Source organism: Ornithodoros turicata, unplaced genomic scaffold, assembly GCF_037126465.1.
Source record: "Ornithodoros turicata isolate Travis unplaced genomic scaffold, ASM3712646v1 Chromosome132, whole genome shotgun sequence".
Taxonomy (NCBI): Eukaryota; Metazoa; Arthropoda; class Arachnida; order Ixodida; family Argasidae; genus Ornithodoros; species Ornithodoros turicata.
In genome coordinates this window covers 304,784-321,295 of record NW_026999309.1, presented here as the reverse complement: position 1 = coordinate 321,295, position 16,512 = coordinate 304,784, and the positions used below count along the sequence as shown (strand labels likewise).

The 16,512-nt window shown below is 45.5% G+C and overlaps 1 long non-coding RNA gene across 1 annotated transcript; it reads left to right on the top strand.

The window, feature by feature from the left end:
- Nucleotides 1-568: 568 nt before the first annotated feature.
- LOC135372226 (uncharacterized) lies at nucleotides 569-12,695 on the top strand. The gene is made up of 4 exons (XR_010415892.1): nucleotides 569-1,415; nucleotides 6,964-7,858; nucleotides 8,847-9,733; nucleotides 12,113-12,695. It is a non-coding gene; the product is annotated as an uncharacterized LOC135372226 (long non-coding RNA).
- The last annotated feature ends 3,817 nt before the right edge of the window (nucleotides 12,696-16,512 follow it).

The following is a 16,512-nucleotide window of genomic DNA, read 5'->3' as shown; positions in this document are numbered from 1 at the left end:
TTTCGGATCACTTGCCTAGCAAAATTTTGTGATATATAAGCACGCGCTAGTTTCAGAGTTATTTAAAACGAGGATGGCTTTGACAATTTCAGACTCAGTGTCTGCTATCTCACGTTTTCCCTTTCCCGAAAACCTCAAATAAAAAGGCGAACTAATGAATGTACTTGCATAGGCATGAAGTGTAACCAAAAAGCACTTGCACATGCCCTTTGACAGCAAATAAAAAGGCGAACTAATGAATGTACTTGCATAGGCATGAAGTGTAACCAAAAAGCACTTGCATATGCCCTTTGACAGCAAATAAAAAGGCGAACTAATGAATGTACTTGCATATAGGCATGAACTGTAATCAAAAAAGCACTTGCATATGCCCTTTGACAGAGTGTCCGCCTGCAAGGATGGCAGCAATGCTGCTCTGATAGCTTTTTTTCTTTTTTCCTGAAATATTTGTATAGAAATATGGTATAAAAACCGAAACCTTGCATGTTTCCAATGCGCCTTTCTGTTGGCCAAATGAGAAAGAAAAAAAAAAAAAAGAAATAAATGTCTGAATCATCGTCATCGCCATCACATCATGTCCGCTCTTTGATGCTTTACGGATGGAGAGCGGGACCTTCAAGTTCTGTCAAAAAGTACTCGTTTGTTTTAAAATCTGCGTTACCGCGGCAGTATCTTGCACCCGTTGTGCGCGGGACCCACTCCGACATAGAGAGAGAGCGAAATAACCATTGAGAAACGTTCTGCGAAGCCCAATGTTTTGGAACGCCTGGGACAAGTCGATCCCTATTCTTTGTCGTCTTCGTGTTCTTCCACCCATAGCGAGCGCTTGATACAGTCGATGTGTTTGATGTTCTTCGTTGGTGACGCCGTACGCTCACCATCTTGTGTGAGCGGAAGATTAGACGCCAAAATCGCCAGCAGCGACGGCACCGTGAGATCCAAACCTGTGTCTGCTGTCATCCGTCGAGCCAGCATTGGTTAACGAAAGCGTTTCTCAAGTCAAGGGCTTTCACGTGAGACGTCTGTGAAGTGAAGTGAAGTCTGTAAAGAATTGCGTGATGTGGGGGGAATGGTGAAAGCATGTGTTTGTTCATCTGTTCATGTTTTGTTCTGCAGGAACAGCTCGCTGCATGTTCAGTAGCACTGCGCCGTGTTTTTCTGGCAGATCCGCTTTTAAAGTCAAATGGTTGAGCTTGAAACGACGGCTAGATATTTTTAACCCGGCATTGTCTCGTGATTGCACTACTAAAATTCACTAAAATTCGAGCCTAAAAATCGAGCCGTGAGCTGTTGTGCGACACGACCTCGAAGGTCCTGATCTTGGTGCGTAAAATCAAATGAGTGTGGCGTAGTATCGGTGTAGCAAGCAACCACGGCACAACGTACTGAAAATGCCAGTACATAGGGGTGAATGGGTAGGTTGAGGCTGCTTTCTTTGTGTGCAGCTCTGACAAAAAGGAACACTGCACATATAAGATAACGTATCTGCTGGCCAGCTTTGCTTACATGAACTTACATGGAACAGGAATACATTGTGCTTCCCGAAATGCATCAACCGCTACACCTGCGGAACAGTGCAGAGGTTTCTGGAGCATGCGTAGGGTTCTTCATTTTCGGGTTTTATGATTTTTCCAACTTCGGGGGGCTTAAAGATCGGGTGCTATTTACACAGAGAATCCGGCGAGAAATCGAGTGCAAAAACGATATCTGTTCGATACGTGATCGGCAGGGTTGGCTAACGGAAACGAGAAACGGTAATTACCGAAATTTAGCAGGAAACTCAAATGGAAGCGGAAACAAAATTGTTTTAGTTTCCACTACCAGAAACGGAAACGAAATTCAAGAGTGGTAACGTTAACGGAAACCAAATTTGCAGGACGTTTCCCTCGGTGTTTCTGCATCAATATGAAAATTATATATATCCGCACTATTCTTCCAGTCGTCATCCATTCATAGACCCTGAAGTTTTAGGGTTAAACCTGATTTTTCCCCGAATTTGCACCCCGAATCGAGGTTCACCGGTTTAGGGTTAAACCCGATTTCTACCCGCAAAACTGCACCTAAGCTAGGCACCTCGCGGCAATGACATACTAATTTTTCACAAAATACACGGTTGATCTCAACGTCTGATACTCTGGATACGCTGTACAACGAACGTTTGTTCGACAATAGAGCCCGATGTATCCCCAAATTCAGTCTGATGGTAATTTTTCCGCCCGAATTTGCACGAATTTTCGACATCAAGTGATTGACCCGAATTTTAGCCCCCGAATTTGGAAAAAAATAAAACCCGAAAACTTCAGGGTCTATTCATTCATTCGTTTATTTTCGGGACTTTCTTTCGTGTTGAGCCCACTGCGCAGCAAGGTGGACGCGAAAGTTTTGGATGACATGTTATTTTCGCGCACGCCTGCATGGGCTTGTCTCGTGCAATGGTGCACATTATTGTAAGGCCTCGATGCTTGCAAGCCCCAACGTTTTGTGCAAATTGTAAGATGTGCAAATTTTTGAAGGCCGCAAAAATGCCTGGCAGGGGTCGGAACTGAACCCGAACCGAAAAAAAAAAGTTATTTTCTGGCGAACCCGCACAATTTTTTTGCTTGTCCTGAACTGAACCGAAAAAAATTCATACGGTTACCGGTTCCAGAGTCGGTTCAGATGTGAAATAATTGTACTACTGACTGACCTTTTTTTTTTTGACTTGCCTGAAACGGTTATCTCACACCTTTCTCTTATTACCGTGTATGGTGAGCGTGAGCTCGCTTTCATGTAGCAAAATTACTGCCCATGAACGGGTTATACCAGGATCGAAAAAGTTACGGTTCCAATCCCTGTAAATGTCCCGACCTCTGATAGATCTTTTTTTTTTGTCTGTCTGTGTGTGGGGGGTGATCTCCCTGAACTGATATATACCTGAACTGGTTCAAGCTGATAATTTCCGTTCAGCGGAGCTAAACACGACCCGATATTCCTGAAACCGAACCGGACCGAAAAAAATACCGGTTCCGATTCCTGATGCCTGGTGAGTTTCGACACTTGCACTGCCACGCTTCACAGTCGAGTTACAGTCTCCGTTACAACTCCGTCAGTGGCGGAGGCAGATGCTCTGGCGATAAAGCGACGGCTCGTGGACATTCAGGAGGTCGTGCTCAAGACCGAAAGGTAGAGGGCGTTGGAATCGTTCCACCGGCTGTCCTGTTCGAGAGCTGCCTAGGGCTTTCTGGTGCTCCTTGTACACAGACGTCGGCGTAGCTCCCCTCCCCTGAGGTCGGCCCAGGACGGACACTAAACCCCCTTCCTTCCGCGCTGCCCTCCCTCTGTTCGTCCCTTGTCCGTGCACAGCCACAGTTGCACTGTGGTGCTGGTGTGCTTACCAGACTTGTGCCCGTTACTCGAAGAAAGTAATTGGTTACCGTTACTTGTACGGAAAAAGTAACTGATTACCGTTACCAATTACTGGACTCCAAATGTAACTGGGTAACGAGTAAAAAAGTAACGCGTTAGTCCGGTCGTTACTCACGCAAATTATACCAGTCTTTGTGTGCCTCAGGGGGGGGGAGAAAGAAATCGTTCGACAGCGGAAAAAACTGAAATAACACGAAAAACAAAAATGTGCAGGACAAGTAGATCTGTACGTCTACTGTATTTATCGCCTGGGAAGACGTGGACCCGATTGTGGAAGAGCATTGCCTGGATCTTCCCATGACTCACTACACCTCCGAAGCTACCACAATGGTATCACCACACTGGTGTAGTAAGAGATTAGGGAGAGAGGCCCTGGAATTCTATAACCTTATTACAACGACCCCCGCTTGGTATAGTAGAACGGTCCAAAAAGGGCTCACTGCACGAGGGTCTTGACTTGGGGCAGAACATCTGAAAGATGAGTTAATCTCTACCGGAAAAGTAATCCATTACTGAGTAATCGATTACTCAGAAGAGTAATTGATTACTCGAAGAATTACTTTGGCAGTAAAGTAACTGATTACTCGAAAAATTACTCATAAAAGCAATTGATTACAAGTAACGCAATTACTAGTAACGCGTTACGCACAAGTCTGGTGCTTGCTCACTTCAGTGATGAACGGACCAGTCACGACTACAGGTTTTCCCGGCGATTTTAATCCAAGCGCCATCGCAATTAATCCACGTGCCATGCAAACTTTACGGGGCACGGATTAATTTAGCTGGCACTTGGATTAAAATCGCCGGGAAAACCTGTAAAATCAGTCGGCGAGGTAAATGTTAATGGACTTGAGGGCAAGCTTATTGGGTGCATGCGATCAGTGTCGGCAGGCTTTCTACAGAAGCTGTATCTTCGATGTACATTTAGAGACTGTACGCAATTTCAAGAGTGGCCAGTTGAAGCGAGGCAGTCGAAAAAGCCAAAGGGCTTCTTGGGCCAGTGCATTGGCCGACACCCACCGAATAGGTGTCCCGAATTTATCACCATATTTTCTAGTGTCATTATGCATTTAAAAAAAAAAAGAAATTCAAAGAGATGCAGTGCATGTAGGCCACAGGTACGCATTACATAGCGATGGGAACTACTTGAAGTATGAAGTACTCACGTGCTACTCTAAGTACATTTTAACTTGTGTGCTCTGTACTGTACTTTTAAGTGCTTTTCTTTTGTACTTCCCTTTCAGGTAGTGCTCAGGTACCAGATTGACAATACAAACACAAAGCTTGGTCCAAAAGTTATTTCTTTCAATACATATTAATGGGTCGACTTAGACTATCCACGTTTTCTAGCCTGCACTTGGCAAAAAATGCTAGCTAACAGCGTTCTAAAGACAACAGTCAAAACATAACTACCTCATGTTTTACCGCTACCAGTTGTTGAAATGTCCGCAGGTACAATCTAAATTTCTAATGTACTTGATCGGTACTTTTAAAGTACTTTCCGAAGGGTTTTGCACTTTACTTTGAGTATGTTTGTGGTGTGGTACTTTATGATGTTTGTGGTACTTTGGACTGTACTCAAAGTACAGCAGGTGCTCGTACCTGGACTCAAAGTACAATTTTGAACTACTTTGCCCATCAGCGTTATATATATGTCCTTAAAAGTGTTTCAACAGGTTTGACCAAGAGAAGCGGTATTTAAAGTGAGGTGTATGCTCATAGATGCCTCCATATGCATTGATCCAGAGAATTTTTTACGATGGCAGGAAGTGATAATAATAATAATAATAATAGTTCATTTTGGAAATGTGCCCATTAACAACAGTGAGACCAGTTGGGCTTGTGATACGGACAGAGGTAATGCAAACTAATTTATAGAAGGGTATTATCTAATAGAATTTTTTTTCTAATTGTCGATTATGCTTAGAAACTCACGCCTTAGAATAAAACTCAACTACTGCTCTCTTCAGCAAAATCAGTTTTTTTGCCTCACGATTCGCGTCACAGTCCAAAAACGTATAAGTCCAGGCACTTGTGTCAGCACAGGTAATAAGAAATACCACGAACCCAGCGCTATCATCTAGTGTGTCCAGTCAAAAATATGCATACAACATTACCAGGTTTTACCCTATTTTGCAGGTTCTAACATAAAAAACAAATTTTTTCCCCGCGATTTGGAGAAAATGTAAACCCCAAAACAAACAAGCTCTCATGACTCTGCGAATAAGTGGGTTTCGTCATTCATGTGGTGTTGGTTGTAGATGCGTAACGTAGTCATCCAGTAGAAATAACAGTTTGTTGTGTTTTCTTTTCGCTTTATCTTGTTTTGTTTTTTCTTTTTGCGACAGCCATAAGGGTGACTGAAATGACAGTAACGATAAATGACCTCTGCTTTCCACTGGCTCCCCTCACATAATGGTTTAGGTGATCGCTATCCACACCAAGATTTGGGGGTGGGGTGGAGGGGGGGACGACACGGGTTCGAATCCCGTCACCGGCCGTGCTGTCTAAGGTTTTTCCCTGGGAAAAGTTTCCGGAGACTTTCCAGACCAGTGTCGGCACGGTTCCCCGCGAAGTTGGCCCAGGACACATACTTGCCCCGCACTCCTTCCTGCTGTCCCCTCTCCATCCGCCCACATCCGTACGCCACTCACAGCCACAGTTGCTTCGAGGCGCTAACGCGGAAGTTAAAGAAAAAAAAACACTGCACGTGTTATTTATTTGATTTATTTAATTTATTTATTTCATTTATTTATACGGACACTCCAGGCCCCACACGGGAGCCCCGGCAGCACAGATTTCACCGCGCGCTGCCGGACAAAAGTTTACGGAACACGATCCGACGAGTTCTTCCCTCGGAGCGACATGCCGGCGGAGAGAACGGGGACCGTGCTGGCCTGCAGGCTGGCTTGCCCTGTCGGGCGACTGAGTTACCCGGATCCGTAATGGATGGCTTGTCCCCCGCAGGAGTGCCTCCCCGGGGAAGGAATGCGCTGGAGCATGTTCCGTAAACTTTTGTCCAGCATTTTGTAAAATATAGTTAGGGCCTGACTTTTTCGGGTTTTATTTTTGGCCAAATTCGGGGGGTAAATATCGGGTGATATTTTTCATTTGAAAATTCGGGTGTATTCGGGTTAAATCCCGTTACGGCATATTCTGTCATCAGAAATTCGGGTGATTTTTTTTTTGTTTAATAAAAATTTGTCTTATCATGGAACTAATGTTTAGCAATGTTATCAAACTTTATTTTAATGCACGCTTACGAGTGTGCCACACGACCCGGATGTTTTCGGGTAGATTCGGGTTAAACCCGAATTTTACAGATTTCGTTCGGGGGGTAAATATCGGGCGGATACGGGTTTAACCCTAAAAAGTCAGGCCCTAAATATAGTGTGCGTACGAGTTCAACAAAGAGATAGAACGGTTAGTGACTGGCATCATAATTTCTGGCAATGGTAAAAAAGGGAAGCAAAAGGGGGAAAAGAAAAAGATCGGTGTCTTACGCTTCCCGATATTTACCAAATACGGCTGACTGTAGCACCCTTTTTTGTTTTGCAGGCATTGAAAAAGTGTACCTTTGAATCCTAGGAGGTCCCACTGAGTAGCAAAAGTACCTCCGCAAGGTACCTTCGCAAGAGATGAGTGATGAGGACGGAACTGTGGTGATAGAGCGACTGCTGGTGGCATTCAGAAGGTTATGTTGAAGACCGAAAGGTAGAAGGTGTTGGAATCATTCCATCTTGCTGTCCTGTCCGAGAGCTGCCTTGGGCTTTCTGCCGCTCTTTCTAGACAGACGTCGGTGCAACTCCCCCTGAAGTCGTCCCAGGACGCGCACTAAACCCCGTGTCTCCTGTTCTTTCCGTGCTGGCATAACTGCCTATAGCAGCAGTTGCACTGCGGTGCTAACGTGCAAGCAAGAAATTGAAATAGTCAGCTAGCAGCAAATTGCAAGCGAAGCCGTACATGCATCAGGAATGCAAGAGTGTACATGCATCATGTTCCAAGGGAAAGGATAGGATCAGGGACAAGTTCGAGGAGAGTTTTTGCCATCCACTAGATCACCTTCGAGTTCATCAGGGGAACATTCATGTTGAAACACGTCGCCGGTGAATCTACATAAACATCTTGTGCTGTGCAAACCATGTGAAGCCATCACTTGTGCTTCCTGTTGTTGCTTGTCTCGTAATGCTTCGGCAGTTGCGTCTGTCATTTGAAAATAGTCTTTTGTTTTTATTTGTCTTGCTATTGTTATAGATTGTGGCTATTTCTCCCGAACACGTTGTCTCTGACTACTGTTGCCTGATAAAACGAGTAATAGTACAGTTCACTGTACTTTTATTGAAACCCTTTATGCTAGCAGGAAGTGGGCTCTCATAACCAAATATTTGTGACTCTTAGATGTGTAGATATAAGTACTGATTGTGGCTACAAGACACGGGCAGTTGTGTTTCGTGTACGTATGTAGTCATGGACAAGTTTCTTAGTCTTCCTTCGTAGATGTGTATATAGTATGTTATAGTCAAGCCTCTTGTGGACCACGCTTAATTCTTAAGGCATTGAAACTATGGTTAGAGAGAGAGACCAGGATAGGAGAACTATGGCATGTAATTACAAAGGCCAAGGTACCGCTAGAATGTCTCCGCAGCTACGGACAGCTAACCCAAATGCTCACATCTTGTATCCCGTGTAAGGTTCAGAAAGACTCGACCACAAGGAACTGTATGGTGCAAAAGTTTACGGAACACACTTTGGTGCATTCTTTCCTCAGGGTGGCGCACCAGCAGCAAACGGGAACCGTACAGACATGGGCCTAGGTGACCCAGTCACCTCTTACAAGTCCTTGCAGTACCGTCCGCTGCTCGCGTGCCACTCTGAGATTGGAACGTGCCGGAGCGTGTTCCGTAAACTTTTGTCCAGCACTGTAGAACCGTAATATGCAGCTATACGGTCATTTCGTGGCAACACAGCCTAGTGCTCAGAAATTGCTCAATCGGAGGCCGAGCTGGATCACGTGACGATTGCCACCCGAACACGAGTGCTGGAAATCTAGCGGTTTTAGTTACTTGGATCACACTAGGGGGCATCGCAGTCGCCCGTCTTCGAGTTCTGTCGTCTGCTAAGCCACGTGATTTCAACACGCGGGCCAGTGAGGGCACTCGCCACCGTTGCAGCGCGGATGTGAGGCCGCCGGGTATAGTCTGGCAACCCGCGCTGCTCGGTCGTTTTGAGACCGAGCGAAAAAAAGAGCCCGCTGGAAAATTCCAAGCACTAGGAAAGCGTCACGCGACCCTGTGAGACTGCTTCGCTTTGACCAAGGTTAACGCGACGGCTCGGGATCCGGCAAAAAAAAAAAACGTTGCCACGAAATGACCGCCCGAATTCGCCGCAGGATGGCCGCGAGCCAGTTGACGGAAGCGCAAAACCTCTCGTTCCTTCCGCAGGTGAGCAAGGAGTGCTTCCCGTGCGGTGTCACCTGTGCAGCAGTCTCTTTGCCAGCGCGGACTACCTGAAGAAGCACCACCGGGTGAAACACTTCCGAGCGGGGGGAAGGCACAAGTGCAACTTCTGCAGCTACTCCAGCGACTACACCACCAACGTGAGGGCCCACGAGAGAAAACATACGGGAGAGAAGCCGTACGTGTGCGAGACCTGCGGGAAGGGATTTACCCGGAAGGCAAACCTGGAGGTGCATTCCAAGACGGTCCACGAGTGCTGAGAGGACTGCTGCAGCCGTCGCTCTGCGCTGCGGGGACAGAACCCTGCAGACGTTTTTCCAGGACTGTTCACAAGTGCTCAGAGGACCTGCAGTTGTCGCTGCGCTGCGCGGACAGAGCCCTGCGGACGTTTCAAAGACGGTCCACAAGTGCTGAGAGGACTGCTGCAGCCGTTGCTGCACTGCGCGGACAGAGGCCTGCGGACGTTTTTCCAGGACTGTTCACGAGTGCTGAGAGGACCTGCAGTCATTGCTGCACTGCGCGAGCAGAGCCCTGCAGACGTTTCCAAGACGGTCCACGAGTGCTGAGAGGACTGCTGCAGCCGTGGCTGCGCGGACAGAGCCCTGCGGACGTTTTTCCAAGACTGTTCGCAAGTGCTGAGAGGACCTGCAGCTGTCGCTGCGCTGCGAGGACAGAGCCCTGCGGACATTCTCGAGGACTTCCTCGACGTTAGAAGGGCGTCTAGGTTGACACGTAATCTACGCAAACGAATACTACAGTGCCAAATGTGCAAAGGGCTGTCTTTTAACGACTTTTGGACCATGATGCTGGTGACACGATCACGTCGGGAAGCGAAAATTTTTTTGTACGGTTGTACGGAACAAGACGTCTATGTAAGGAAGCATAACTTGACATCTGTTGCGTTAAAGGGGCTGTGACACTTCGATACACGTGGTTACGTCATGTTACATCAATTTACATCATGCACGCATTGAATCGCACACTGTGGCCGTGTTCAACTTGAGGAAGGAAAAGAAATGTAGTCCGTCAGCTCCCAAAATATTACTCCACTGCGGATACGATGGTTGGACACAGAGAGGTCATGCTCCCTCCTCAGTGAGATAATGTAATCCGTCACAGTCACTCTGCTTCTGGACTGGCCGTTAAGACTGGCCACATGACACTACACTGCGTATTGGCGCTGCAGTATCTCCATCGGCTTATGTAGTTGGCAGACTAGGTTTATTTTCCTTCTTAAGTTGAACACGACTAAAGAGTATTGAGAGAAAAAAAGCAAATTTCTACGTATCGTACCTGGGGAGACATAAACCCTTGCACACTAGTCGTCAAGCTGTGACATCAGATGTCGGGCCACTGTCATTGGTAGTCATAAGCATCTGACATCTTTCACGCTTAAGACGCCTGCCCTGATGACAGAGCCGCACGAGTTTCGGTATTTGCGGTGGCAGTTTTCTACGCGTCTATTATTACGTACGTCCTTTGCTGTAAAAATTGAAATGCAGGATATCTGTGCAAATAATTGCCCTTCACATTTATCATGTGCATCTTGAGACGAAGTTTTGCAGCCATTTTAAGTTTTCGACATCCCAAGCTGTTCACCTTAAGTCATTTCATTTTTATTGTCTGACAAATGCTAACAAAATGTCCAACCTGTATGCACATGCATTTTCCAAAGATTACGTGAGATGAATTCCACTACACTCGCTTCCATAACTTTCCACTGATACCGAGTGCCCCGACAAAACGAGAACGCTTTCCTACAGGACTATAGCATCATGGGAAAACGTGCGCACGTATCACGTCTGTCCGAGAGGGTAGTAGTCTGTAGTAGTCTGTCGGTCAGTAGTCTGTCCGAGGGGGGTCATTATTACAGTTACATTAGAACAGCTGCAGGCACCATTGCTGACATGTGCTTAGAGCTGTAATAACACAAACCCCTCCCCAGTAAAGAATGCATAGGTATGAAATACAAGGATGGCAGTGTTGCTAAACATTTGGGTGTGAGGGGTGAGTAGATAAATCACAACATCCAATGCACTCTTCCATGCACACTGGTTGAAAGCATACCCACCATTGTGTCCTGGCAGCTGTAGTGCCCCCTCAAGGCGCCCCCTCAAGGTGCTGCACTAGAGTGGCCAGAATATGACCACATAGGTTTGCCAGACCACATCAAGTTTAAACCACAGCGCTGAGAAGCGAAAATCTTTGGTGCAGGCATACACTTTGACGTACCATGCCCGAGGGAAGACCACGGGAATGTTCCAAACATGATCAATCACCTGGTGAGATGCCACATGATTGATCGCATCTCGATCGACGATTGATTTTGCCTCACAATGACACATTTTACAATTTTTATCACGTTACACAGAGATGCTGCTATTTCCTACGCGAATGGTCCATTCTTTTCTGTACACTGTAGCCTAATAATCCACTGTTGAACTATGTATCACCATAATTTTCATTGTATAACACGTACCCATGGAGGAAAATGTTATGGAGTGTAGCACACAACTTACACATTGTGTGTGTCGCATGCGGCATTACTGTTGGACACTCACAAACTGAATGAACAAAGCAGAAAACAGACTATAGAAGAACAGACAGACTGCCGTATAGGCTGTCCTATACGGCAATATATTGACGTATAGCACACACTGCCTATTTGTTTTCAATTTTTTCGTGTATAAGATGCGCGTTATACACCGAAAATTATGGAAAATTATGGTCGAGACTGGGGAGGAAAAAGGAACTCACACATGCACAATTCCTTTTTGTCCCTTTTGTTCCCTAGTCTTTCATCACGGGTGTTGGCACCAGCTCATTTGCGTTCCGTCTAATTTATGATTAATTTCTATGTTTATATAATTCATACAATATGGTTCACTATAATATTCACTTCAATATAATTTATTACCTTTTGGTCCCTTTTGTTCCCTCGTTTTTGGGGTTTTCATCATTTTGGGGTTTAATATCATCAGCGACTTCGTGTTGTGTCTGTCCCTTCGTGTTCCCTAGTCTCGGGGCTTTACGTTATGCATCATCTTCACAAGCTCGCTTGCTTCCTAGCCATTTTTCCATCATCAGCTCATTTGCATTCCATCTGTTTTATGATTAATTTCAATTTTATCACTAACTTATTTTAATTTACGAATTTGAATTCCATTTCTCTATTTAATTTCTAATTGTGCGAGTTTTCTTGGGTCTCTTTCATGTAATTAATTCTGTCGGTTATCATCTTCACTTTACAGGCATCGAAGAGGGACTTGCGACGGACTCCTTGGAGCAGTCCTGGAGCGGCAGCGCGCCGGCCCACGAAGCACCCCCGGGTGGGCGCCACAGGGTTCGGCGCTTCTACAGGGAAGGGCGGCACCACTGTCGCTTCTGCAATTACTCCAGCGACAAGACGACCAACGTGAAAGCGCACGAAAGGACGCACACGGGAGAGACGCCGCACGCGTGCCAAGTGTGCTGCAAGAGGTTTTCTCGAAAGTTTGCACTCGACAGGCACGTGAGGACAATCCACGAACCCTGGGCATCATCCTTGAGCAGACATTTCAACGGAGACAACAACTAGAGAGTGTCACGGAAGACTGCACCTGTGTTACGGAACGTTGGTGAATGTCGTTGAGTGGTGCCCAAGCTTAAGAACGTAGGGAGAAAAATGGGGTGGGGGGGAGTCACGGTGAAGCGGGGGAAGGGATTGGGAAGAGGGAAATAGGGAAAAATGTAAAAAGAAGATTTGTAAATGGCGCTGAGTGGTACCGTAGCTTAAGAACGTTGGGAAGACGGGGAGAGTCACGATGAAAACATTAAGCGGGGAAGGGATTGGGAAGAGGGAAAAACGTAAAAGGAACATTTGTGAATGCCACTGAGTGGTACCGTAGCTGAAGAACATAGGGAGGAAAAGGAGGGAGTCACGGTAAAAACATTAAGCGGGGAAGGGATTGGGAAGAGGGAAATAGGGAAAAACGTAAAAGGAACATTTGTGAATGCCACTGAGTGGTACCGTAGCTGAAGAACATAGGGAGGAAAAGGAGGGAGTCACGGTAAAAACATTAAGCGGGGAAGGGATTGGGAAGAGGGAAATAGGGGAAAACGTAAAAGGAACATTTGTGAATGCCACTGAGTGGTACCGTAGCTGAAGAACATAGGGAGGAAAAGGAGGGAGTCACGGTAAAAACATTAAGCGGGGAAGGGATTGGGAAGAGGGAAATAGGGAAAAACGTAAAAGGAACATTTGTGAATGCCACTGAGTGGTACCGTAGCTGAAGAACATAGGGAGGAAAAGGAGGGAGTCACGGTAAAAACATTAAGCGGGGAAGGGATTGGGAAGAGGGAAATAGGGGAAAACGTAAAAGGAACATTTGTGAATGCCACTGAGTGGTACCGTAGCTGAAGAACATAGGGAGGAAAAGGAGGGAGTCACGGTAAAAACATTAAGCGGGGAAGGGATTGGGAAGAGGGAAATAGGGAAAAACGTAAAAGGAACATTTGTGAATGCCACTGAGTGGTACCGTAGCTGAAGAACATAGGGAGGAAAAGGAGGGAGTCACGGTAAAAACATTAAGCGGGGAAGGGATTGGGAAGAGGGAAATAGGGAAAAACGTAAAAGGAACATTTGTGAATGCCACTGAGTGGTACCGTAGCTGAAGAACATAGGGAGGAAAAGGAGGGAGTCACGGTAAAAACATTAAGCGGGGAAGGGATTGGGAAGAGGGAAATAGGGGAAAACGTAAAAGGAACATTTGTGAATGCCACTGAGTGGTACCGTAGCTGAAGAACATAGGGAGGAAAAGGAGGGAGTCACGGTAAAAACATTAAGCGGGGAAGGGATTGGGAAGAGGGAAATAGGGAAAAACGTAAAAGGAACATTTGTGAATGCCACTGAGTGGTACCGTAGCTGAAGAACATAGGGAGGAAAAGGAGGGAGTCACGGTAAAAACATTAAGCGGGGAAGGGATTGGGAAGAGGGAAATAGGGAAAAACGTAAAAGGAACATTTGTGAATGCCACTGAGTGGTACCGTAGCTGAAGAACATAGGGAGGAAAAGGAGGGAGTCACGGTAAAAACATTAAGCGGGGAAGGGATTGGGAAGAGGGAAATAGGGAAAAACGTAAAAGGAACATTTGTGAATGCCACTGAGTGGTACCGTAGCTGAAGAACATAGGGAGGAAAAGGAGGGAGTCACGGTAAAAACATTAAGCGGGGAAGGGATTGGGAAGAAGGAAATAGGGAAAATGTTTTTAAAAAAATTGTGAATACCACTGAGTTGTACCGTAGCTTAAGAACGTTGGGAGGAAAAGGGGAAGTCATGATGAAAACATTAAGCGGGGAAAGGATTGGGAAGAGGGAAATAGGGAAAAATGTTTTAAAAAATTTGTGAATACCACTGAGTTGTACCGTAGCTTAAGAACGTTGGGGGGAAAAGGGGAAGTCATGATGAAAACATTAAGCGGGGAAAGGATTGGGAAGAGGGAAATAGGGAAAAATGTAAAAAGAACAATTGTGTGTGTGTCACTGAGTGGTATCATAGCTTAAGAATGCAGGGAGGAAAAGTGGGGAGTCACGATGAAACCATTAAGCGGGGGTAAGGGATGGTAGTAATTGTCTATCCCTAATTTAGTCAAACACCGTTTTACTCCAAGTGTAAGACCACATCCTTCCATGTGGTACGAGAACTGTGCGGTCGACACTTTCCCTTATCGTCCGTGATGAGGAGAGCAAATGTGTAATTGTACATTGAGCACAGTGCATAGAATGAAGTTGCTAGTGATGTAACGTGGCGCAGGTACTGGAGCTCAGCACCTTTGTACATTCCATGTGCTATGTGAAGAAGGACTGTCAATTAAATAGGCTCTACGTGTAGTCCTATTTGTGCTCCTATCAGTTCAGGTACACCCGTCACATCAATAGTTGACAAGGACACATCAAATCATCTCACACACTCTTCACGCTACACATGTTTTGTGCTTTGCAAGTGTGAACACATAGCTTGCTTCGACAGTACACCAACGAGTTAACAGAGGGTTTGCTCGATTATTGAGTCAGTCCAGCACTTACGGCCGCTAATACACCCTCGCGTTTTCTGGTTTTCTGTTTCTTCAAAATTGGGGAAGAAAAGGTTCATGTCATGAGCCGTAAAACGGATTAGAAGCAAATAATGTCGTGATATACAGCAGATTTCTTCTGTAGTATAGAAAAAATAGTGCTTCTCATATTTCAGAGGAATATGAGATGACTTGAATCAGTTCTGAGTGGAGAATAGTACAAGTTGAATTTTTCGAGTGGAACTATTTCTTTGTGTGCGTGAAGAATTTGTGAATTTACGTACCCGCAAATTGGAGGTACAGTACAGTGGCGTTGGACATTGAATATGAATGTTGTGGGCCCCATAGATGATGGAAGGAAAGACTTGGAATTAGAGGAGAACTAGAAGATGAACAGTGTGTTGGTGTTGCTTGTTTCGGAATCATTAGTAATTCAAGCCTACCCCCAGGTTGACTACTGAAGCGATCGACCGATATGAGTCCAGATCTGTCACAAATTTAGGTTAACTGGGAATTCTTTTTTTACCTCAAACCTACCCCCAAAATGCAAAAAATATATTCCACGTGAAATGAATGACTTTAACACTATCTAATGATGATGATGGTGATGATAATGTGGCTCAACGTCATGGGATGACTACGGAAAAGTATTCAGTGTCTGTGTGAGAAGCCGTGGGAAGGGTGTCGAACTGGATCCAGGCAACTATTTTCTCCAGAGCCGAACCAGATTACTACTATTTTCACGATCTGGGAACTGACCCTGAACTAATGAAACGCGTGTTCTGGACTTGGCTTGTCCAACGATTTTTTTCTAGGACACGGATGATAAGAAACGTGTTAAGTACACCCTAGTTGAGCACAAACGCTGCCTCGTGGTGCAAATGTTACGACTGAAAATTACTCAGCACGCTAATGTGGTACACGATATTTGTAATCCTTTTGGCCTTGGGCCCACATAATTGAGCTCGCATAATGAGCTACATCTCGCATAATTCAACCCTCTCGTAATCGAAGCTGTCGACGACGAGTCACACTTCCGCATGTAACTAACATTTTCTTGCTACTGAGTGAATACAACAACGCATATGCATCGCATCAACTCATCCTGCGTATCTTAAATAAATTCGTGCTCTAGATCTTAAAAAAAAAATGTTGACTGAATGCACTCATGCTAAATTCTGTTCCTGGGACACATTGAATGTGCCAGGAACAGAATTAACTAACCAGGAACTAACTGAAAACTAAAACTAAAAACCACTACCTAAAAAAGTAGATGGGTAGAAATCCAGCGAACCGGTAGAATGTAGGAAGGGAGTTGCCTCAGGACAGAAGCCGCCGATATTTCGAACAGAGACTGTTCTTCTTCTGGGCACCGTCCTCATCATTGGCATGGTATTTAAAGGGTTAGGTGTGACGTGTTTAAAGGTGCAATTCGCATGAACCTTTAAACACGTCACACCTAACCCTTTAAATACCATGCCAATGATGAGGACGGTGCCCAGAAGAAGAACAGTCTCTGTTCGAAATATCGGCGGCTTCTGTCCTGAGGCAACTCCCTTACTACCTAAAAAAGGCAGTTTGGACAGTTATTTCCGTGCTCG